Consider the following 25792-nt stretch of genomic DNA (forward strand, 5'->3'; position numbering starts at 1 on the left):
CTTTAATTAAAGTGACTCCGTGCCCATTTTGTTGTTTCCTAAAATCAACAACCATGTCTTTTGTTTTAGATATGTTCAGCTGGAGATAAGACTCCTCCCACCACTGAACAAAGTCATCAATGACTGGGCCGTGGTTAGTTTCACCCTCTTTCAGTAAGCTGACAATAACAGAGTCATCTGCATATTTAATAATGACCCTGTTTTCATGTCTGCCCTGACACATGTTTGTATAGAGAGTGAATAATAAGGGCGATAGGACGCAGCCTTGAGGAGAACCTGTGGAGGAGAACACTGGGTCAGACAGAACCCCATTTATTCTCACTCTTTGTGACCTGTCAGTTAGAAAATCTAAAATCCAGCCCACCAGGTTTTTCCTGATTTCAAACTGTTCTAAAAGTCTTTTAATTAAAATATGGGGCTGTGTTGTATTAAAAGCCGAAGAAAAATCAATGAAAAGAAGTCTTGCAAAAGTCCCTTTACTCTCTACATGTTTAAGAATCAGATTTAGTAAAGTCAAAAGTGCGTCCTCCACTCCTCTGTTGGGCCTGTATGCAAACTGCATTGGATCCAGCTGACCTTCAGTCTCTTCATAATCACATTTCTGAGGATTTTTTCAAAGACTTTCATGACAACTGAAGTGAGGCAACAGGCCTGAAGTCGTTTAGATTTAGGGACAGGAACCACGACTGCTTCTTTGCAAAGAGAGGGCACATGTTGTGTTTGCAAGGATTTGTTAAAAATAACCTGAAATATAGGCCTGAGTTCATCAGCACAAGGTTTAATTAGGCGGCCACTAATATTATTAGGACCCTGGCTCTTGTTCACATTGACTGTATGAAAGGCCTTTTTAACATCGTTGAGTTCAATGATAAAGTGCTGAGTATCTCTCAGTTTCTGTTTCAGTTCCCAAATATCCTCGCTGAAATCAGAAGAACTAAAACGAGCAGAAAACATGTTTAAAGCATTTGAAAATCTCTGTCTGAATTAAAACATCTAAAATGACCTGACTGCTGCTCTGGGGATTTTGAAACCCTGCTATGGTTTTCATACAAGTCCAGGCAGACCCAAAAGTTTTTGCAGCAAATTTGCTTTCAAGAAGGTTTTTGTCTGTTTTGCTTTCAAGATCTCGATTTTCATTTCCTTGGTAGCTGTCTGAAAATCGGTAACAGCCCCTCTTTAAAGGCCTGTCTCTTTTTCCTTAAACAGGATTTGACACTTTTAGTGACCCATGGCTTATTGTTAGCGTAAATTTTAACGCGCTTACGGGGTATAATCATGTCTTTACAAAATACTGCACAGGAGCTAGTAACATCCACCAAAGCGTCGAGATCATCTCCACAAGACTGAAGACGGGGCTGTACGAAGTCACTTTATCTCTACAGACTGTAAGCTGTCGTCTGTGAGGCGTGAGCGTGTTTGTTTGAACACAGTTCACGGTGGAGAACAGCTGCTGACATAATGTGGATCCCAAGATCCATAACTGGCCTACCTGGGGCTGAAAGTCTCCATAAATGCAGGCGTTTCGGCGGCTACACCGGCTTCCACGAGTGTGACGCTTATTTTGAGAAAATAATAGAATATAAATGTATTTTTATATTCCAATATCACAATAATCTTCCAATGTAGAACTACAAGTTAAAAAAGAACTAACATAAATCAAATCCACTTCAGCTAAATACTTCTCATTTATTTCCATCTTACATGCTGTGACTGCAGCCATTCCCACATCTCTGTGAATGGGACTCATGGACATGGATCAGTGGTTGTTGATCAATGGTCCTGAGAATCTGCATAATTAAGATGAAGGAACGGAGCTCCCAGCCCATCGTTCCTGCAGCTGCTTTCAGTCTTTATGCAAATGTCCTGTTTGTAAGACTGAAACCTGCAGCTGAGACTGAAGACGTCACCTGATGATGACGACACGTTTCTCCCACAAAACGCTGCGTCCAGATGAACAGAAGCAACAGACTCACTTTCCTGGATGATTGAGATGCATCAAGACTTCATTGTGTGTTACATCTCATTCAGCACAGACACATTATTCCTGTTAGGTCATGTCAGCTGTCACTCAGTACAAGCACAACTGTGAACAACACAAACTTCTCTTCAATGTGTCACAGAAACACTAAGTGTGAGAGCCTGTATGACACACAGGACAGACTGTAAGCTCTGCTGGCTGCACAGCACTTTGTAGCAGTTTTCCAACATGTCCTCCACCCGTGATGTCAGTGGTGGGACCCCAGTCACAGCACTCAGCACCACCTCCTTTAAATGTATTTTATAGCAGTTACTCCCGTTACTCAGTGCAACGCTTCTTAAATGTGTTTTTGCAGGATAAAACACAGCAGGTGGTGTAGAGAGGACGTCAGCTGACGGAGCAGAGGGAGGCAGACTGTGGATAAATGACAGAGTGAGAGGAGAGCAACCATGACAGAAGCACAGGTGTGGCAGATAGAAGTGGCTTTATAGACACTTATTGTCAGTCCTCGTGCATGCTGTGGAAATAAGTGTCTGTGTCATGAGGTGACATGTGAGCTTATCTTTGGTCAATAAAGCTGAACGACCAGTTTTCACTTTGCTTGTTACGCTTGTTTAGTGACGTCTGGGTTTCTGTGGAGCCCGAATTTTGATGAGTTCTGGTGAAATCATCTGAGATCATCTGAGCATCGGTGAAGAGTCAGCAGAGAAAGTGTGGGACAGAAGTTTGCTTTGGACACATGGACTGAAATCAAAAAGTAACAAACAGGATTTCCAATGGACAGTATGGAGAAGTGAAAGTACACAAAGGCTGTGCTGGAACACGTGTGTTACACTTTTTGACAGCTGAGAACAAAACACAATATTTTGCATCATCTCTGCAGTGTCTCTTCTTTCCTCTGCTGTTGTGCTTTTAGCTCCAAACTGTTTCAAATGGTTTGTCAGCAAGCTGACCTCTGACCTCTGCAGTACTAACTCCTGACCCGTACAAAGAGCGGGCGTTTCTGACCTTTGACCTGCAGCTGTATGTCTCTCAGTCTCAGTTCTTCTCTCCGTCACTGATGGAGCAGGTGTAGTTGCTGCTGACAGTCAGTCGTTTGTTTTCTCAGAGTGAGGCTGAAGTCTGAACTGTTCAGAGCATCAGGTCTCATCAACGTGCGCTGCTGTAACGCCGCTTTGTCCTCTGAGATCACCAGGTATGAAACCTGAGTGCTGACAGAGCAGCATGTTCCCCCTCATTCACCTCCACCACCACAGCCAAGGCATGCTGGGAAACTGAGGACACACAGACGGAGAACTGAAGTGTCTGCTGTGTGTTCATCTCAGAGTCCTCACAGGTGACACATTGACTGTGGAGGCTTTCAATGACATGAAGACTTGATTTATACTGTCATATTCTCCTGTTACACAAAGCACAGCACGCTGAACATGGATGAACTGAAACTCCCAGCATCTGACTGAGGAAAAGCACAAATCATTCTCACACTGACTCCTGCTTGATTTTAGATTTGCTTTCAAATCCTCACACTTTCATATGAAGCACTAAATGGGCTCCAGACTGTTTATCTCAGCTTCCTGTCAAACACACTGCTGCTCACACCGAGGCTCAGTTTACTCCTCCAGCCTGGCTTAACCTGCTGTCTGTTAAAAACAGTCCCACACTCCTCTGTTTAATCCTTCTGATCAGACTCTTTGATTTTGTATTGTTTTTACCTGAAGTTGTGTTTTTGACATGGTTCTGTCTGTGAAATAAAGCTCACACACACACTGCTACAGTCCTTCATACACTTAGAAACGAAGCTGCTCCTTTCCTCAGTGCTGACACATAAAGAAGAGTTGGTTTTATATCCAACACGTCTCTGTTCCAGAAAACAGCTTCAGCAGCCTCTGAGTCTGAACTTGGAGTTGGTTATAAGCCACAGGCCTGTGTGCACAGCAATGAGGAAATATAATGCAGTAAGTGAAACATGGATGTGTGGAACAGATTATCCCAAAGGTTGATTCTGTTCATCTGGACGTTCTCAGTGAAACATTTGGTCTCTCGGTCAGGTGACTCCTTTAGTCTCAGCTGACTGCAGGTTTCCAAACCTTTGTCACTGGATCACTCACTTCATCTCCAACGTGTCCCTGACACAGACAGCTGGAGCCGTTACAGCAAAATCATTGATCATTGTTTTTAGAACATTAGCTGGTGTTGGTGGGCAGGCTAGCAGTGCTAATTGTTAGCACTAGTTCTGCTGCTCTCCCTTTGTCTCTGTTATTGTTGGTCTTTAGTGAACAATATAAAGTGTCTTCATGAGACTGTTGCCTAATGTTCAAATGTAGATAACACCACCTGCACCAACCTGTTACACAGCACAACCCTCTGGTGTAGCTTTGGCTGGAGCACATATTGGCAGCTCCAGTGACATCACCACTCCATGGTGACATCATCTCTACAGACTGTGGCTGTTACATATCCTCACCTGGTAATAATAAGACTGTCCTCAGCTGCACACAGCTCCAAGATGAACAAACTGAAGTAAATACAAATTAGAGTTACCATAGATTGAAATCTTGTAATCAGAGCTAATTCTTAGTGAAACTCTCACAACATCATATCATAATCCTGGGTTAGTGTCTCGGTCTCAGATCACAACATCAGCACAGGCTTGGCTTGGGTGAGGTATTGAGTGGTTCTTGTCCATGACAGCTGCAGGTACAGTGCCATCAGCCATGCTGCACCACATGTCTGCCCAGGAACATTAGTGTGGCTGAGTCTCATGTAAACATTGTGCTAAAGTGGTGGGAAAGTGGCTGCAAGCTGGCTGCACTGTGTCCAATACTCTCAGTATGATATCCACAAACCTCTGAGTGTCACAGAGTGGGCCTGTGCTCAGCTCACTGTGCCCCATTCAATTCTACTTGCATAGTTTTACAAGTAAAATTAAATATACAAGTTGCTCAATGATAAGTTATTGTAGTAACAACTAAGTCCATGGTCATTATTTGTTATTTGTTATTTGTTATTTGCTTAAAGCTTCTGCACCAATCATGGAGCAGCAGGTTTAGAGCATGTGGATCTACAAAAGTAAGTCCCAGTAAGATGGGCTGAGCCTTACATACTAGAAGAAACATGTCATTCCCAGCAGATGAAGCGCCCTTTAAAGCAGGATCTCACTTTAAACCTAAAGAACTTGCTATGAGCATGCAGTGCATTCATGGTTATTATTCATACGATTGTGGGTAGCTAATAAAGTGCAACTATCACATTACATTTTATTATTAAATTGTTGTTAACAATCCCTTCACTTCTGCTTATCTAATTCATGGTTGCAGGATGGCTGACAGCTTCCATTAGGCAGGAGGTAATGTCCATTCTGGCCACAGTGCAACCCACAATGTGTAACTGACACTATTATATTGCATTATGTCACATTGTTACATCTTTTTAATAAATGATGACAGTCAGCTGAATTTGCTGCCCCCTTGGTGGAGGACATCAGGATCAGCAGCTGCTGCTCCATCACAAACACCACAGAAGAAGAACAACACTGGATCAGATTATCTGGACGTGTTTGACAGGGACAGTGTTCATGTTCATGGACATCAGGACAAAAACAGACGATGGAAACCTGCCAGATTTGAGCTAAACTGCTCGTTTCCATGTGTAGTCCCTGGGAGGTCACATGACCAACAAAGACACCCAAGCTGTGTCCCAAAACGTCGGCTGCATCCTCCGGAGGCCGCATTTGAAGGCCGATGACGTCACAGCCAGGCGACGAAGGCTGTCCCGATTCCTCGACTTCTTCAAATGCGTCCTTCATTCCCCCGAGTTTGAAGGATGGGTCGGGTGTGTCCTTCGTGGCCCACCATATCCCAGAATTCATAGCGCGGCCCAGCTAATTTCAGCTGCCAACAATGGCGGCCGCTACTAAGTTTTAAAATTAGTCTTATTAATCTTTCTGGGCCACAAAATAAAATTTTAACATATATTAAGGGGAGAAAGTAGCTATGTAAACTTAAAATATCTGCTGGGTTCATCAAGACATCGCATATTTGCAAAAGCGCTCCGACGTTTTCGGAGACGTCTGTTACCCACCCGCTCGATAGCAAGCCGGGGGGTTCAATGGTCACTCCAGCCGGCGAGAGCAGCGGACTCCCAGCTTCATCGTTTTCAGACCCCTGCTCTTTGGCTACTCAGGTTAAACATGATATATAAGTCAGAGGGCCCGGTGGCGCCAGTGTCCGGCAGCCTCTGTCAGTGCGCCCCAGGGCGGCTGTGGCTACACTGTAGCTGCCATCACCAGTGTGTGGATGTGTGGATGACTGGATGTGTGACGCGCTTTGGGGTCCTTAGGACCAAGTAAAGCACTGTACAGGCCATTTACCATAAGTCACTCGGATAACTTAAAAATGTAATTGTTTGCCTTTTTTCTGTGTTTCATTTGTTCCGGAGTAAATCGGTTTGGCTGAGATCAAAGTTCCTCCGGGATTTTCACACAGCTGAATAAACGTCAAACAGAAAACTGATGAAACAGAAGTGTGAGACGGTCGAGAGTTTACTCCAGTGTCCTGTAATATTTTAGATAGCAAGGAGCAGACGGCGAGTTTATTAAACTCCACCCACACAGCGGTGACACAGATCTGAAGGCTGGACCATCCCATTTCACAGCCTCGCACTTCTGGCCTTCTCGGTCTTTGCAGGACCCGGCTGTTGGGTCTAAACTCAGACCCCGTTGTATCCAGGACTTATTCCCATGAAAGAAAAACAAGGCAACAGTGTTCGATCGATTTCTTGCGCAAGGGAGGCCCTTCCATCTGTGACCAGCACGTCGAAATGACCACAATGGTGGCCTCCTCTCGCTGCCTTTTATTGACAAACTTCAAACAATAGTTTACAAAACACCTCCCCTTGCAACCCCCCTTTGGTTACAAAGACAAGGCACTGTATGTAAATGACATACACTGAGTGTGTGTGTGTGTGTGTGTGTGTCTGCTGATCAAAGGGTCATAAACCCAGGAAGCTTACATCAGAAGAAACAGACCTTTCAGAAAGGATGTATCTACAATAAAACCTCCCCCAGCACAGAGTGGCTGGAGAGGTGGTCAGAGTCAGAATCTAAGGAATGGCTTTGATCATACTGCTTAAACTAAGACTGTACAAATTTAAGAAACACAATGGCAACATTCAACAATTAGACTTAACACCGGCCCACGTAGGCTAGGAAGGCCGGGTCCTCCGAAGGATGCGGCTGACGTTTTGGGACACAGCTACAGACACACAAGAAAAGCCAGAGAAACAAAGGCAAATCCAAAGAATCCATCATACTGAGTCAAAGTGATCACAGGTCTTTTTTGTTGGAGCCTTCAAAGTGGAACATGTGGACTGTTCCTTTATTACTACCACTGAAGGCCACGCCCCTCTGCTCATGTGATCACGTGGTTTGTAGGAACGCTCCTCTTCCTCAGAGGATCCACCTGTGCTTCCTCTCCTCTCTCCTCCACCTGTTACAGTGAGGGAACGTCCTCCATGATGGAGGAGCTGCTGGAAAGTGCTGAGAGCTTCCTCCAGAGTGAGACCTCTGTCACAGTTCAGAGGATCTATGAACTGATCGCTCAGCCATCAGAGGAGTCGGATCAATGGAGCTGCTTCTGTTCCTGATGTCCCTGTTTGATCCTGGACCTGAACTCTCCCTGCAGAGGAGACGCACACCTGCACTGTACTTGGTGACTTTAAATATGTTTTGCACATGGACTTAGCTACGATTGAGCATGCTATATTTGATGTGTTTTCTACATATATTTTTAGATTTGAGCCTTACTCTCAGACAGTTAACACCACTGAAGCTGAAACTGAGGCAATAAATGGCTCCTTTCGATGCAGAGGAGCAGCTGCTCTACTCTGACCACCTGCTCCTCCCCTTATATCTAAGGCAGAGGCCAGCCAACCTCTGCAGAATGCTGATTGACCCCTTTTACGGTGCTTTGGGTATCTGACTATGATGCCTCCTGGGTGTCCAGAGGGTTTTGGGGCATGAGGAGGCCCCAGGGAGGAAGCAGGATTTGCTGGAGTCAAGTCAAGTGTAGCTTTAGTTCTGTCTTCATGTTTTTTCTTGTTCCAGTCATTTCTCTACTAACTCTTGTCACTGTGTCCTGTATCTAGTCCGTGCTTCTGTGCTCCTGCTTTTGTTTTTCCTTCGTTTCTTGAGTTTAGTTTAGTTTCTAGTTTTTCTGTTAATTTCCTATGAAAGTATTTCTAGCGAATGAAGCTACGCTTTAAGTTTCCATCTGTGAGCCCTTCATTTGGGTCCTTCCTGCATGTCACACAGCACATCATGACAAACTCAAAGAAACACTCAGTTTTCATCAGTCAGATTCTGCTGTGTCCTAATCTTAGAGTTTTGATAATGGTCTATCTGTGACATGTTTGCTGTTTTGTCTCCCTGCTTCCATTTAGGCTACAATTTACTAGCATAGCAGCTCTTTTCTGGTGCGTCACAAGTTGCCAACACTACCCATTTATAATTCCCTAATTGAAGCCAGAGCAGGTTAAATTCATGCTATATGTTACCATGGTAATTTACTGTTAAGTAAACCAACACACACATCTACACACACCGACTCAGAATGAAGAGAAACACACATATGAACACATCTGCACTCGTTGATTGAGTGAGAAATGACACACACACACGCACACAAGTCGAAATGCTGATTCAATTCACTGAGACGTGATCCACACACACACACACATGCACACGCTTGTGCAATGAAGAGTGATACAAACACACACACATGCACACGCTTGTGCAATGAAGAGTGATACAAACACACACACATGCACACACTTGTGCAATGAAGAGTGATACACACACACACATGCACACACTTGTGCAATGAAGAGTGATACACACACACACACACACACACACACACTTGTGCAATGAAGAATGCTTTACTAACAGATGCTTATGCTGACACACAAAATGCTGCACACAAACATCCAAACACAGCATCTGTTCCAACAACAAGAAGCCATTGATTGTTTATTGGTTAAATGCATTTCATGTCACCCAGAGGGCATTTGTGCAGATTTAGGGGACAGGGTCTAAAGCAGTTTGGTTATGAAAACAACGTCTGTTTGTGGCTCAAGGCCTCGACTGAACTGTTTGCTGTGCTTCACACGGCCTGATAAAGAGCAGTGGCGCAGAGTGAAAATGATGAATTAACGGTGTGAGTCTTATTTCGGAGCGCCACATTTTGTGATTGAGATTTAATTGTGTCAAGAGATTTATTCTAAAGACACTTCTTCAGCGGAGAATCTAAAGGTAGAAACACACAGACGCTGCAGATTTTACTTGCAAGGGCATGAACACAGATGCTCCCACCAGAGTGGGGCCTGTGATGTGCGCTCTGTTCCTGCACTTTTCTTTATTTATATACAAACGTAATACAACAGTGAATACATCTATTCATAGGCAGAGGGATGTTAGTGTGTAGGGAGTGTGTGTGTGGTTCTCTTCTTGTTAGTGCAGATCAAAGTGTCCAGCTCTCCTATTCCTGGCAGGAGTGAAATAATCACAGCTGGTTCAGCTATTATCGCTGTGAGGAAGAATTTATCAAGTCTAAGTCATCAAAAGGTCATCATGCAGTATTCTGTCACATACAAACTTATATCACTCAAAGCTTATACTGACTACTAAGTACAATTTTATATTGACAAACTGAAGGAGGAACACACTGAGAAAAAAAGGGAACAAAAAAGGGCAGCTCTTGGATTTACGTGAGCATCTCGCGTGTGTTTAACACGATTGCCTCAGGCTTTAAAGATTGCTGTTCTGTATGTTCATGTTCTGTTCTTTTGTAAACTTCATCTGTTTGTATGTTGTATACTCATTGTGTTTCAATAAAGTTCGATTTAAAAAAAGGTACGTTCTAAACGAAGCTTCAGACGTCACTGATCACGTGACTCTGGCCAAACGAATCAAGCCTCGACACGGTGCTTCTGAAGCAGCGCGTTGATCTTTCTGACACATGCACCGGAGCGTCAGCTTCAAGCGGACCATCACTACGTCTCACATCTAAAGGTGTCAAGGTAACTTTGAACTGAGTTCAGTCAATCTGGAGTTTTTCCAAGTTTTCTGTTGCTCTCTGTGAGAGAAGAGCGTTAAAGGCGGGGCTCTCCAGAGTCCAGCAAAACAGGAAACCACAGCTGGGTGTGTGTAAGTGTGCAAACCAATAGAATGCATCGTGGTGGGGGGGCATCACGGGCATTGGCAAGAAAAAAATAAAAGAATCGGTCGTACCCATGCTTCCCCGACGTCATGCCAGCGCATATTGGGAAATTCGTAGGCACCGATCGGTTTTCTATCAGCCATTTGCTGGGAGTAAGGGCGCCCTCAGTTTGCGAGGTGCGCCTGCTGCTGGCGGCACAGGGAGGAGAGGGCAGGGAGTCTCTGGCTGGCTGGAGCGGCATCTAATAACCAACTCGCAAAACAAAATAAAAACAACAAACAGATATTATGATACAGACTTATAATCTGCACCGATGTTTTTTCTAAATTCTATAAAGTGAGCTTGAGAGCCCTCGGTGCGCCTGCGCGCTGCTGAAGTCAAAGTAAACTTTATTGTCATCTCCGCTACAGACAGTCCAGCATATAGAGAGACGAGACGACGAGGCTGCAGTTACAGCGGTGCAAGTAAACAAACAATAAATATAAGAAGAAAATAAATCTACACTTTAGGACTCGGGGTAAAGGATCAATAACAATTTAATTTATAATTTACAGTTTGATGATTTAAAGTCTCACACAACCCGTCAAAAGGGGCGGGGCCGGCTGCTTCCAAGTAGAGCACATTTCATTTATAATGATGTAAATCCAAGCCCATCATGGATTCACGATCTGAATCCTGGGTTGTGTGAAATCCCAGAAATCAACCTTAGACAAAGTGAATCTGTGAACTAAGGTGTAGGTCTGTTAGGTTAATTGTGCTGATCCTCGGGTTGGGGGATTTGTGTTTGTACTGGAGCGCAAAATTCAAACCAATGGAAGATGGACAACAAAAGTTCAAAGCCATCAGGTTCTCAGGTTAGAAAAAAGAGAAAAGATGCAGGTAAGCAGACGTGTGATTGGATAATGGCAGGTCATCCTGAACCAATCAGACTAAACTCCAAACAATACATTATGTTACAGATTTTAATATTAATTAGTCATTGTTACTTGTTGATTTGTCCTTTTCTCATTGTGTGACGAATTATGACGACTGTTTGGTAGCTCTTATTGTCTCTTTCTCTCTCTTCATGTTCAATTCAATTCAATTCAATTTTATTTATATAGCGCCAAATCACAACAAAAGTCGCCTCAAGGCGCTTCATAGATACAGAGAAAAACCCAACAATCATATGACCCCCTATGAGCAAGCACTTTGGCGACAGTGGGAAGGAAAAACTCCCTTTTAACAGGAAGAAACCTCCGGCAGAACCAGGCTCAGGGAGGGGCGGCCATCTGCTGCGACCAGTTGGGGTGAGAGAAGGAAGACAGGATAAAGACATGCTGTGGAAGAGAGACAGAAGTTAATAACAGATATGATTCAATGCAGAGAGGTCTATTAATACATAGTGAGTGAGAAAGGTGACTGGAAAGGAAAAACTCAATGCATCATGGGAATCCCCCGGCAGCCTACATCTATTGCAGCATAACTAAGGGAGGATCCAGGGTCACCTGGTCCAGCCCTAACTATATACTTTAGCAAAAAGGAAAGTTTTAAGCCTAATCTTAAAAGTAGAGATAGTGTCTGTCTCCCGAATCCAAACTGGAAGCTGGTTCCACAGAAGAGGGGCCTGAAAACTGAAGGCTCTCCCTCCCATTCTACTTTTAAATACTCTAGGAACAACAAGTAGGCCTGCAGAGCGAGAGCAGAGCGCTCTAATAGGGTGATATGGTACTACAAGGTCATTAAGATAAGATGGGGCCTGATTATTTAAGACCTTGTATGTGAGGAGCAAGATTTTGAATTCAATTCTGGATTTAACAGGAAGCCAATGAAGGGAAGCCAAAACAGGAGAAATATGCTCTCTCTTTCTAGTCCCTGTCAGGACTCTTGCTGCAGCATTTTGGATTAGCTGAAGGCTTTTCAGTGAGTTTTTTGGACATCCTGATAATAATGAATTACAGTAGTCCAGCCTGGAAGTAATAAATGCATGAACTAGTTTTTCAGCGTCACTCTGAGACAGGATATTTCTAATTTTAGAGATGTTGCGCAAATGGAAGAAAGCAGTCTTACATATTTGTTTAATATGTGCGTTGAAGGACATGTCCTGGTCAAAAATGACTCCAAGGTTCCTCACCGCGTTACTGGAGGCCAAGGTAATGCCATCCAGAGTAAGAATCTGGTTAGATACCATATTTCTAAGATTTTCAGGGCCGAGTACAATAACCTCAGTTTTATCTGAATTAAGAAGCAGAAAGTTAGCGGCCATCCAGGTCTTTATGTCTTTAAGACATTCCTGCAGTTTAACTCATTGGTGTGTGTTATCTGGCTTCATGGACAGATAGAGCTGGGTGTCATCTGCATAGCAGTGAAAATGTATGCTATGTCTTCTAATGATACTGCCTAAGGGAAGCATGTATAATGTAAACAGAATTGGTCCTAGCACTGAACCCTGTGGAACTCCATAATTAACCTCAGTGTGTGAAGAGGACTCTCCATTTACATGCACGAATTGGAGTCTATTAGATAGATATGATACAAACCACTGCAGCGCAGTACTTGTAATACCTACAGCATGTTCTAATCGCTCTAATAGGATATTATGGTCAACAGTATCGAACGCTGCACTGAGGTCTAGCAGGACAAGCACAGAGATGAGTCCACTGTCAGAGGCCATAAGAAGATCATTTGTAACCTTCACTAAAGCTGTTTCTGTGCTGTGCTGAGCTCTGAAACCTGACTGAAACTCTTCAAATAAACCATTCCTCTGCAGATGATCTGTTAGCTGTTTGACAACTACTCTTTCAAGGATTTTTGATATGAAAGGAAGGTTGGAGATTGGCCTATAATTAGCTAAGACTGCTGGGTCTAGAGATGGCTTTTTGAGTAAAGGTTTAACTACAGCCAGCTTGAAGGCCTGTGGTACATAGCCGATTATTAGAGATAGGTTGATCATATTTAAGATCGAAGAATTAATTAATGGCAGGACTTCTTTGAGCAGTTTTGTAGGAATGGGGTCTAAAAGACACGTTGATGGTTTGGAGGAAGTAATTATTGAAGTTAACTCAGAAAGATCAATTGGAGAAAAAGAGTCTAACTTAACATCAATGGTACTAAGAGTAACTGTAGATAATATTACATCTGTGGGATGATTATTGGTAATTTTTTCTCTAATGATAAAAATTTTATTTGTGAAGAAGTTCATGAAGTCATTACTAGTTAACGTTAAAGGGATGGTTGGCTCAAAAGAGCTCTGACTTTTTGTCAGCCTGGCTACAGTGCTGAAGAGAAACCTGGGGTTGTTCTTATTTTCTTCAATCAGTGATGAATAGTAAGATGTTCTGGCTTTGCGGAGGGCTTTCTTATAAAGCAGCAAACTATTTCTCCAGGCTAAATGATGATCCTCTAGATTTGTGACACGCCATTTCCTCTCCAGATTACGAGTCATCTGCTTTAGGGTACGTGTTTGAGAATTATACCACGGAGTCAGGTACTTCTGATTTGAGGCCTTAGTTTTCACAGGAGCTACAGTATCCAGAGTCGTACGTAGTGAGGAGGTGAAATTATTAACAAGATAATCGACCTCTGTTGGGGTAGCGTTCAGATAGCTGCTCTGCTCTGTGTTGGTACAGGGCATTGGAGATGATAACAGTGGGTGGATTATATTCTTAAACTTAGTTACAGTGCTTTCAGAAAGACATCTACTTTGATAAAGTCTACTCTTCACCGCTGTGTAATCAATTATTGTAAAAGTAAATGTTATCAGGAAATGATCAGACAGGAGAGGGTTTTCAGGAAACACTGTTAAATGTTCAGGTTCGATGCCATATGTTAAAACAAGATCTAGAGTGTGATTAAAGTGGTGGGTGGGTTCTTTTACATTTTGAGAGAAACCAATTGAGTCTAATAACAGATTAAATGCCATGTTGAGGCTGTCATTTTTAGCATCTACGTGGATGTTAAAATCACCCACAATAATTATTTTATCTGAGCTCAGAACTAAATTAGATATAAAGTCTGAGAAATCAGACAGAAACTCTGTGTAAGGCCCAGGTGGACGATAGATGATAACAAGTAAGACTGGTTTCTGAGTTTCACAGCTGGGGTGGACAATGTTAAGCATCAGGCTTTCAAATGAATTAAAAGTCTGTCTTGGTCTTTCATTAATTAATAGGCTGGTGTGAAAAATTGCTGCCACACCGCCCCCTCGGCCTGTGCTTCGAGATTTCTGGTAGTTAGAATGGCTCGGGGGTGTTGATTCATTTAAACTAACATAATCATCCTGCTGCAACCAGGTTTCTGTAAGGCAGAGTAAATCAATTTGTTGATCAATTATTAAGTCATGTACTAACAGAGACTTGGAGGAGAGAGACCTAATATTTAATAATCCACATTTCACTGTTTTACTCTTTGGTTCAGATGTGGATACTGTATTGTTCTTTCTTTGTAATTGTTTATGTTTAAGTTGTTTGTTGCTGGTTTTTAGTTTGTTTTTTGTCTTTTTGGAAGCTGACACAGTCTCTATGGAGATGGGTTTTTGGGGGGGTAGCAGGAGGAGAGAAGCTGCAGAGAAGCGTGTAAGACTGCAACTCTGCTTCCTGGTCCCAACTCTGGATAGTCATATTTTGGGGGGTTTAATAAATTTGTCCATATTTCTAGAAATGAGAGCTGCTCCATCCAAAGTGGGATGGATGCCGTCTCTCCTAACAAGACCAGGTTTCCTCCAGAAGGTTTGCCAATTATCTATGAAGCCCACATCGTTTCTGGGACACCACTCAGACAGCCAGCAATTTAAGGAGAACATGCGGCTAAACATGTCACTCCTGGTCTGATTGGGGAGGGGACCAGAGAAAACTACAGAGTCCGACATTGTTTTGGCAAAGTTGCACACCGATTCAATATTGATTTTAGTGACCTCCGATTGGCGTAACCGGGTGTCATTACTGCCGACGTGAATTATGATTTTACTGAATTTACGTTTACCCTTAGCCAGCAGTTTTAAATTTCCTTCAATGTCGCCTGCTCTGGCCCCTGGAAGACAATTGACTATGGTTGCCGGTGTCTCTAGCTTCACATGTCTGAGAACAGAATCGCCAATTACCAGAGTTTGACCCCCGGCGGGTGTGTCGCCGAGTGGGGAAAAACGGTTAGACACATGAACGGGTTGGTGGTGTACCTGGGGCTTCTGTTTAGGACTATGCTTCCTCCTCACCGTGACCCAGCCTCCCTGTTTCCCCAGCTGCTCGGGACCTGCCGGGGAACAGCTAGCGGGGCCTACGCTATTTTCGGCTGCACCAGCTACAGGGGCCTGGCTAGCTACGGGTGAATGAAGGGTGCGAAGCCGAGTCTCCAATTCAGTAATCCTGGCCTCCAGCGCTGCAAATATGCTACATTTGAATCATGTGTGTTTCTCTGGTGAAACAATAGTTTTGTGTTAATGTTAGGGCTGCACGATTTTGCATAAAATGAGAATCACGATTTTTTGGCTTAGAATTGAGATCATGATTCTGTCATAACAATAAATAAACATAAAACAACAAATGTCTCACGTTTTGTTGTTGCAGCAAAATGTTGTCCTGCTTGAAATTCCGTCTCCACCGTTGCTCGACGCTGCGTGTACAGAGCAGGTAGTGCAACAATAGAAAAATAGTTGCGGGACGGCACTGTGTAGCGTTTGTCTAGGGTGTTGATCGTTTTCCTAAATCCCTCGTTTTGCACAGTGTTGATGGAGCCATATCTTTGGTCAGGTGATAAGTGATAGCCTCCGTAATGTCTTTGTGCCTGCGGGAGTTCGACGTGTATAGGGAAGCGCTGTATAAGGTTCCCGTTATTGATGTTTGGGTGGTTGACCGGGACGGATTTTCTCCTGTCACTTTCTCGTCATCCCTGACGTGCTCTCCGTTGTTTTTTCCCTGCTAATTTTAGCATCACACGGCACAGCTTCTGTATCACGTGGTATAAGGCTCCGCCCTTGTCATTTGTTGAGCAGGAAGAGTGAGCGCTTGTTTTCATGCAGAGTACGTCCCGGATCAAAATGTGAAGTTTTACAAATCACCACTTCTTTAGTGAATATCATTTCAGTCTCAGACAACCTCGTTTCTCTTACAGAGGTTGAATGCACCTTCTGCGGATGGCGGTACCACACAGTGTGCGTGGACTTCCCCTGCACAGAAGGCAACTACAAATGCTGTGAATGCTAAATAAACAGAAACAAATGATCCCTGTTGTCTTTGCTTGATGATTGGTTTGAGTCTTGACAATCCACATTGCTGGCGTTGCATCTTTCAATGGCAGCAATGGCAGGTATCAGTGCTCAAACCTTTTGTGTTTGTTTCCAACAAGTTGCCCACCTCGGGAAACAAAAATGTGTTCTTTTACTTGTCAGATGAACATATGAGACACTTTGACTCTTCAGTGCAGTGTGGAGCCTAACAAAGATCTGTTTTGTGTCCCAGCTGATCAGCAGGAGGAGGAGAGTCTGACGGAGCAGCAGAGGAACATTTTCAGCTACTTGGACTCAGCTCAGCCACTACAGAGGAAACAATGAGCTCAACACAGAAGGTGACAGACAGAGCAGGACCATATGACCAAAGATATTTATCACCATATACATTTGAACATTTGCCATAACGATGTAGCTGACGATATAATTGACACCAGACAAAATACTTTACAGCTGCACAACTTTATTAAAAACCCATCAATGTATTTTCACTGAAACAAGCAGCTGTTGTTTATGTGCATTAAAGTTATATAAAAATGTAACAGTGCAAATGCAAATTCCTCGCTGACAGTTTAACCAAAAGGCGTTTCCAGTGGAAACTGGCCGACACATCCTGAGCATAACCATGTATAATATCCACTAAACTTCAGAAGAGGTTATACAGTCGTGGCCAAAAGGTTTGAGAATTGCATAAATATTGGAACCTGGAGAAGTTGCTGCTTAAGTTTTTATAATACAGATTTGTACTTTATTTCAAATTGAACCTTTAAAGGGGCATTTCTGGACTTTTAAAGACCAGTAATGTACTTTTAAGGGAACATTTTAAAAAAATGTTCCTATAGGTACAAAAATGTTCTTCTCTCGTACCTCTATTAGAGTGTATCATGTAACACTATAGATCAACTTAGCTCAGAATATATAAAGCATATAAACAGTTACAGCAATATGATGCAACAAACACAGCAGCTGCTGATCCAAAATACTCAAAGCTTCATAGAACTGAAACCAACATTTATTTTTAGCTCCATTCTGCTGCTGATACAGACTTTAGGTTTCTGAACATTAAACTTATTGCTGCCTTTCATAGTGTGTAACTTGAAGGCCCTGAGTACTTTCTCCCACACTGAAAACACTGGGATGATCACATTATTTGAACATTACCTAATAAGACTGATTCAGCACAGACAGTTATGTTAAACTTTCCTAGCAGTCCTTCACAAACAGGGAACAGTCTGTCTATTCTCTCCATCTGTCAGCTGCTGCTGGCTCTTCCTCCTCCTCTTCCTCACACACTGTGGGGCGATTGCGATTGTGGCTCAAGAGTTAGGAGTTCGCCTTGTAATCGGAAGGTTGCCGGTTCGAACCCCGGCTTGGACAGTCTCGGTCGTTGTGTCCTTGGGCAAGACACTTCACCCGTTGCCTACTGGTGGTGGTCAGAGGGCCCGGTGGCGCCAGTGTCCGGCAGCCTCGCCTCTGTCAGTGCGCCCCAGGGTGGCTGTGGCTACAATGTAGCTTGCCATCACCAGTGTGTGAATGTGTGTGTGAATGGGTGGATGACTGGATATGTAAAGCGCTTTGGGGTCCTTAGGGACTAGTAAAAGCGCTATATAAATACAGGCCATTTACCACTGCTGAGTTTGTCCTGGTGGATCATCAGGGCTGCAAAGCCTCACAGATGATGTGCAGCAGTGGCTCCCTCAGTCTGTCCTCACTCTGGACACTTGCAGTCGTCACACATGGAAATCAAATGTGTGATAAGCTGCAGGATTCAAACACAAGTGTAACTTATAAACACATGTTCATACTTTTATTCCACAATCAGAGAGAAAGAAACAGAGAGAGAGTGCAGGACAGACACAGGTGACAGTCTCAGGTGTACACACTGCTACACAACAGCAGCAGAGAAGCAGGATTTAGTGTTTGTGTTATTACGAGTGTAAACAAGAAGAGTTCCAGATGGTGCAGTGGACACATGTGTGACTGCTGTGATTAAAGCATCTTTCTTTCAGCTTAACGAGTGAACCGTCAGCTCGTTCAAACACACGTTAAAGTGCGTTTGGCTCGACACCACCGAACAGAGGCAGCAATATAACACAGCTAACATTAACAGTGCAGTGGATCCTGCTTGTGCCGTGATGTTCAGGACTGCAAACCGAGCAGCATCACTGACTTTCAGCTTGTTGTGTTTGTGGATATATGACTGACTTTAATTATCCACAAAATCATCACATTCTCTGTCAGATTAAGGTCGACTATTGAACGGCGTATATTTTAAAGGCTTTAAAACCAAGTTAACGCTGAAAGTACAAACATCACTAATGTCACATAACTCTGCCGACAAGGCATAGCTATGGCTATGAAATGCTCTTTGTGTATCACTTCTTCATTATGAAAGATGTCATTAATGCACTAGTAATGTCTCATCTGGAGTATTGTTCAATCATTTGGTCAGCAGCTAATAAGACAGATCTTAACAGACTTCAGTTAGTCCAGAATAAGGCGTCCAGATGTGTGAAGATGTTCATACTATACTAATATTGATCAAATGCATAATAACCTTTCTTGGCTTCCTGTACAGGCTAAAATATTCTATGGCTTACTTGTAGTTCTAAAGAAAGCAATTCTGTTAAACACACCACATTTATTCTGCTCAGCTGCAGTATCCAGATGAAATACATCATCATATTACACAGTTTTCAACAAGCTGCAATTTAGTAAATGCTCGAGTTAAAAGTAACGTTTTGTAAAACTGTTACATTTAGAGCAACTTTTAAGTGGAATAAGTTGCCTTAAAAAATTAGAGAATTATTCAAAACTTCAATGAACACTTAAAAGCCGATTTACAGAGCTTTTAGTTGTTGTAAATATTGTAAGACATGATTTGTTTTTGAAATTTGTGTAATGTGCCTCAATGTTATTGATATTATTATTATTATTATTATTGATTGCTTATATTTGAACAATTGTGAAACCTCACTGTGTATGTAAGAGTGAAATTATGTGGATATCTTGAATCCACTTTATTGTGTAATATTTTATGTGAGTATTTGACGGAAGACGAGCAAAATCTGTTGTGGAAGCTAACAGGTTTAGAATAAACAAACATAGGATTTATTATCACTGAATAATTCTGTATAAATCTATACAAATTATAGAAATATGTAATAGGAAACAACAAAATAATCTAAATTATAAAATAATGTGTGTGTGTGTGTGTGTGTGTGTGTACAATCAGGAGTGATGGGCATGATTTTAGTGTTTGAACAGTCATGAATTATCTTTAACAGCAGGTTGGATGTAATGTGTTAGAACTACCAGCAGGTGGGGATAAGAGACCTTTAAGGTGTTTGGTGCCACGCTCCACCTTCAGGTTTAAAACTAGTGTTAATGGAGGTTGAAGGTTGAGTTTGTTCCACGACTGCATTTCACTCACTGCCTCTGTTTGTATCTCTGTCACTGCAGGACCAACATGGAGCCAGAAGTCAGCGCTCTCAGGAGGCCGACAAACCTCACAGAAGAAAGGGAGAGAAAAAACACACCTGTGACGAGTGTGGGAAGGGTTTTACTGTGAGGGCTTCACTAAAACAGCATCAGGTCATCCACACTGGAGAGAGACCGTTCAGCTGTGACTTGTGTGGAAAGTCTTTTTCCTTGAAGCGTTCCCTAAAAAAACACCAACTCATCCACAGTGGAGTTAAAGCGTACAGCTGTGATCAGTGTGGCAGAGCTTTTACTCGCAGTAGCCACTTACAGAGTCATCTAGTTACCCACTCTGGAATTAAGGCATACAGCTGTGACATCTGTGGAAAAACTTTCAGCCGGAGAGGGAGCCGAAATACACACCTACGCATTCACACCAGACATGATGTGTACTGCTGTGAACAGTGTGGCAAATACTTTACAACAGACGCACAGTTACAACAACACATGTTTACCCACACTGAGGAGAGACCTTGTCGATGTGACCTGTGTGAGAAGACTTTTAAATCTCCACATGACCTGAGACGACACCAACAGATCCACACCAGAAAGAGACTCTACAAGTGCAGCTACTGTGAGGTACGTATTTATATTGTTATCTCGTCATTTTAGCCTGACTGTTTGGAACAACTCTGCTCATTAAACTGTGTTAGCATGTTAGCAATTCTACTGCATGGAAAAGCAGCTCTGAGTGATTATTCAGATTTTCCTTTCAGTTATGATTTTAGTATTACTGTAGTATTATGGTGGTAGTATTGTAGTTATTGCAGCCCAGTAAACTGAGTGTGTTAACTGAAACAGTCAAATGTAGTTGGACGTCTGCAGAGATTCTCTTTATTTCAGGCGACGTTCAGGATACAAATGTTGAAGGACTGACTTACACTGTCTTTGTGTCTTTGTTTAAAAGCAGAGCGACACAGATGGATCCAGTTCTCAACCCTGTCATCACTGTGGTGGTGGGAAAGACTTTCATTGTGACCTCTGTGGAAAAACTTTCAGTCAGCAAAAGACCCTAAAAGTACATCAACGTAGACACACTGGAGACAAACTGAAATACTGCAAAGAATGTGGGAGAAGCTTCACCACATCCCATCATTTAAAACGACATGAACTGATTCACAGTGGGGTTAAAAAGCACGTCTGTGATCAGTGTGGGTCATCCTTCACCACTGCATGGAAGCTTAAAACACACAAACGAGTCCACACAGGAGAGAAACCACACAAGTGCAGACACTGTGAGAGAAGCTTCTCACAGTCAGGTAATCGTAACATTCATGAACGTGGACACATGGAAGGAAACTACAGCTGTGACCAGTGTGACAAGAGCTTCAGGAATCTCAGTTCATACTCTGCACACAAACGATCCCACGTTACTAATAAACTGTTTCACTGTTACCAATGTGCCCAAACATTCACCTCATTGTCTGCTCTGTGCAAACATCAGCGCGATCACTCAGGGCTGAAATCACTCCCATCACTGGATCACAGTGAATCTGAAGACACAGAAAGATCCTCTGGTTTCTGTGTCAGACTCAAAAAGCTTGAGATCAGGCTCCACAGAGTTCAGATAGAATCTCCTGTAAAAATCTGATGAGGCAGCTGTGAATCAAACTCTTCCCCTAGTTCCATTTTAAGCTTTCAAAACTGTCATACTGTAGTGTTCATGTCAAGTGGTTAGCTTTCTTTTCATCAGTTGGTTGAAAACTGTTTCCTATTATAAAGTTTATGTTTTAATGTATTTTGATCAGTTTTGATCAGTTTGACCAGTTTTTAAATGACCATGAACACTGAGCGTATTGTATCTGTACAGCATGTTTTTCTATTAGACAGATTTGTAACAGAGGCCTTGCTCTCAGTAAGTTTGAAATCCTTTTCTGATTTATTTTGTAATCTCTGATCTTTGTGTATCCTGCTCAGTTTGCATGCTGCCTGTAGGAGTTTCTGTCTTTGTATTTGAAGATAATTCATTGAATATACTCAGCTGCTTCCCTTTGGTGCCTCACACATCACTGAAGTTTTTCAGTGTCCACTTATTTGTTTTTAATAGCTGTTTGAATTCTCTGTATGTTTGACCCTGTAGACTGTTTAATGGACTGCTCATCTTCCTGTTTGTAACCACTGCCTGTTTAGGACTAAAGATTTGGATTTTTGACTTTAACACAGCCTCTGCGTGTCGTCCCTTTGTGTCCTCGTCCTCTGTGTCACAGATGTTTCCATGATAATAACACAGCTTTCCCACAGTGGTTTGCAGCAGCATTTATTCACAGCACATTTGAGAAAGGTTCAGATTAACTCGATGAGTTTATATTCAGAATGATTCTGACAGTGGGCCACTGTGAATTGTGATCTTTCATCAGGTCAATGTTTAAGTTCAGTATTTCAAAGCAGGAGCTATGAACAGTCATCATGTTGGCATTAGAATTATTATTATTAATCATTATTAATAATGTCGTTACTCATGTATAACTTTGATTAGTATACATGAATTTTATCAATAGTAAAAAGAATGAATAATTCATGTATAACTTTTATTGTGTTTTGTATATTAATTATATTTAAATAGAGATGTTGACCCGGTCTCTACAGTAGCATCAGTGTAACATACATTATTGGTCCAAGCTGTCATAAATGGGGAGCCTGAGCCTTTATTATGAAAACATGACGAGTATTTTTCTTGTCAGTTGGGAAGAAGTTGGTCTTTTTTTCCTTCTTTCTGCTCAGTTTGTCTTTTCTTTGATAATTGAAACTCTGATCAAACCTACTTGTTCTGCCCTCGCACTTAACTAGGCTGACAGACAACCATCATCCCATGTAGAAAAACCACACCGTTGTTCCTTTCTGGTGGATTTATTTGATTGGATGCATAGCATGGCTTTGTAGAAATACATGAATGGATGAATGGTAAAACTGTAAACAAACACAAAATATCCCATGTGAGCTAATATAAGCAAACATTCTTACAATTAGAAGATGCTATGACCTGTTACTATGCAAAGCAAAGCAGAACGAAACAAGCTAACAAGCTAACGTTAGCGGTTAGCTAGCGCTAATTAGCGTTTAGGCTAATGACTAATAAAGCACATCATTGAGTCAATTTACTGTCTCAAAATATCACAAACAACACACGGCAGTTAGTGCTAAACATTCACCGGTAAAACACAACATTACTGCCAACTTACAGACTGTGCTGGCTTAAGAGGCAGCATAGGCAGGCACAGGAGTAGCAAACTGTCCTTCTCCCGTTAGACAGGAAGTAATGAGAAGTAGCACTTCCGGTAGAATGTCAAAATAAAATGAACAGTGTGCCAGAAACGAATAAAGATTGCATGAACTTGTATAACACTACATAACGTGAGCGGTGACTCTTAAGGAGCCAGAACACTACTCATGTTCACAGCATGTAAAAGCAACTGACAGTCCGTGGCATTGTTGTTTGTAGAGGTGCAGTGTAGTGGGAGCATAAATCAAAAGAAAACAGTAACATTTATGTAATAAAACATCTGAATGAAAATGAACAGGCCCTTTATGAACTTCAAAGGGATCTGAAAACAACACTTTTTAAAAGAGTATCTTGGGGTGTAGGTGGTCAAAATAGAAAACTGAGCTGAGACTCTAAGTTCAATCCATCCATTGGTTTTTACTTAGGAGGAAGAAATGTCAGGCTGGTGCAGGCTGGTTAGGTGCATGTGGTTATCTTTACCTAAATGAGTTCACTTTGTGGCTGCCAGGTTGGGCAGAAGTACCTGTCCCCTGTTAGGCTTAGCAAGGTTCTCCAGGAGTTTCTCCATGGGTAGAGCTTCTAGCTCCTCCAGCACATCTGTGGCCGTGCAGGCTGCCACTTTCTTGGTTGCTCTTTTTACCCCACTGGTTGTGAGTGTCTAAATACCCCCACTAGCTCGCTTTGGCTGCAGTTAACTTGGGAGGAAGGGGTGGGTGTCCCATGACTAGATGAAAAACAATTATCTGGGACACATAAATATAATAACACATGCATATATCTCTATCAATTTTTATTTCTCTCAGAAACATTGGATCTAAATTGCAAATGTGTTCCAGTTATACTGTTACTGTGTGACAAAGTGGATGAGCTGCAATGGTCTCCATTTGTCCCATATGATTTTACTTCTTCTTCTTCTTTTGCATATTAAACACATTATTCGGTTTCTATGTATTTGCTATGATTTGCTATTTGTTAAGTAACATTGCTTCACTCACTATGCCGAGTTTATGTGTGGAAGCATTCAGTTGCTGGCAAATCAAACATTCTGCAAATGAAGCTGAATACTATATAGAACCAACTAACATTTTGTTTATTAATCTGAATACCCTGAAATTTTATGATTTAGTTGAATATAAAATGGCACAGATAATGTATAAAGCACAAAATAACTTGCTTTGCCCCAGTACTCAGAAGCTGTTCAAAGTCAGAGAGAGTCAATATGACTTAAGGGGAACAGATTTCTTTAAGAAAAACAAGATGAGGACAAATATAAAGCAGAGATGTGTTTCTGTTAGAGGAGTTAACCTGTGGAATAGTTATGACAGTGATTTAAAAAGGTGTAGTTCATTTTCCTTGTTTAAAAACATGTTTAAAAATAGAGTATTAGAAAAATATATAAATCAAGAATGAAAAGAACAAAAAGGAGAAAAAAAACAACAACCTCTTGATTCTTTACTTTGATGTAGTTACTTATTTAAGGTGGAAAGTTTTTTTTTCTTTGGTTTGTTTGTTTGTTTGTTTGTTTGGTTTGGTTTTTGCTTTGTTTTATTATTTTCTTCAAGCCCTGTGTACAGGAGCTGCATACAAAAAGATATTTTGTGAAAAGGGTTGGCGTAATAAGCAAATGCTTCAGCCAATACCTTTTGATTAGCCTTGTCTCATGCTTTCTTTCTTTATGGTAGATTTTTGTTCTGTTTTCACTGTTTTTTGTTTTTTTTTTCTCACTGTTTTCACTGAGATTTGAATTTGAATGCTAATCAATAAAATCAAATCAAATCAAAATACTCAGTTACATGTTTCTTTACATTTTATTATGTTACAGATTAAGTCATTTGTTCTTACTTTGTTTGTCTTTTCAGTCTTCATGAGGGTCAGGTGTGGGGAAACGCCCGCCCGGCATTTCCTCATTTTAAAGTCCTGCTGATGTCGACATCAGCAGGTCAAACCAAGTGGAGGGGTTTGTTTGTCCATAGAGATGCTTCCTTTTGTTTGTTTTAAGGTTTAAATGGATTTGTTGAATGTGTTTCTTTTCATCAATACTGCCATTTAGTTGTGTAAATGTGCATGTTAGAAGTGTGAAGAGGTTTTGTGTTTAGAAATGTATAGAAACCAATCATTTACTGACAGCATGTCTGATGGAAATAAGTGCAGATTATGTATGAAGTCTAACTGCACACAGTAACTGTGTTACAATAAGGACTTAACAGAGTGCTGGAGTGTTTCAGTACTGCGTTAACTAGAATACACCACCTCCTCCTCCTCCTCACACCACCTGCTACAGCTCTACTCTTCTATGACTACAGTCATCCACAGCACTGATGTGAGGTCACATGGTTCATATGTAAGGAGCACAGCTGACCTCAGGTCAGTTTAATGACTGTGAGCAGCAGCTGTGTTATTGTCACTGTGACAGGGAGACACTCTCAGACACAGCGCTCATGTCAGCTTGTTCTCATGCAGGAGGATGAGGAGCTTGTTAAGGTTCGTTCGATTTGGGTAAGAGAAGAAAAGCAAGGCTGAGTCCAGGTATGGTGTCAAAAATAGTGATCTTTATTACACACTTTGCGCAGAAGTGTGGGAAGACAACTTGCAACAACAATCTCCGCCGGGCGGAGGCTCTTCATCCTATTATATTACCATGATGACGTCACACAGTTAGACTTTACTGGAAATGATAACAAGTTCCCCACAATTCCAAA

The 25792-nt window shown here is 42.0% G+C and overlaps 1 long non-coding RNA gene across 1 annotated transcript; it reads left to right on the forward strand.

Moving 5' to 3' along the window:
* The first annotated feature begins 9971 nt into the window (after nucleotides 1-9971).
* Nucleotides 9972-19972, forward strand: LOC146577255 (uncharacterized). The gene is made up of 3 exons (XR_014891643.1): nucleotides 9972-10054; nucleotides 16626-16731; nucleotides 19856-19972. It is a non-coding gene; the product is annotated as an uncharacterized LOC146577255 (long non-coding RNA).
* The last annotated feature ends 5820 nt before the right edge of the window (nucleotides 19973-25792 follow it).

Source organism: Mchenga conophoros, linkage group LG3 (assembly GCF_057382185.1).
Source record: "Mchenga conophoros isolate Kocher_MC1m ecotype Shallow Benthic linkage group LG3, M_conophoros_male_GT1.1, whole genome shotgun sequence".
In the NCBI taxonomy this organism is placed as follows: Eukaryota; Metazoa; Chordata; class Actinopteri; order Cichliformes; family Cichlidae; genus Mchenga; species Mchenga conophoros.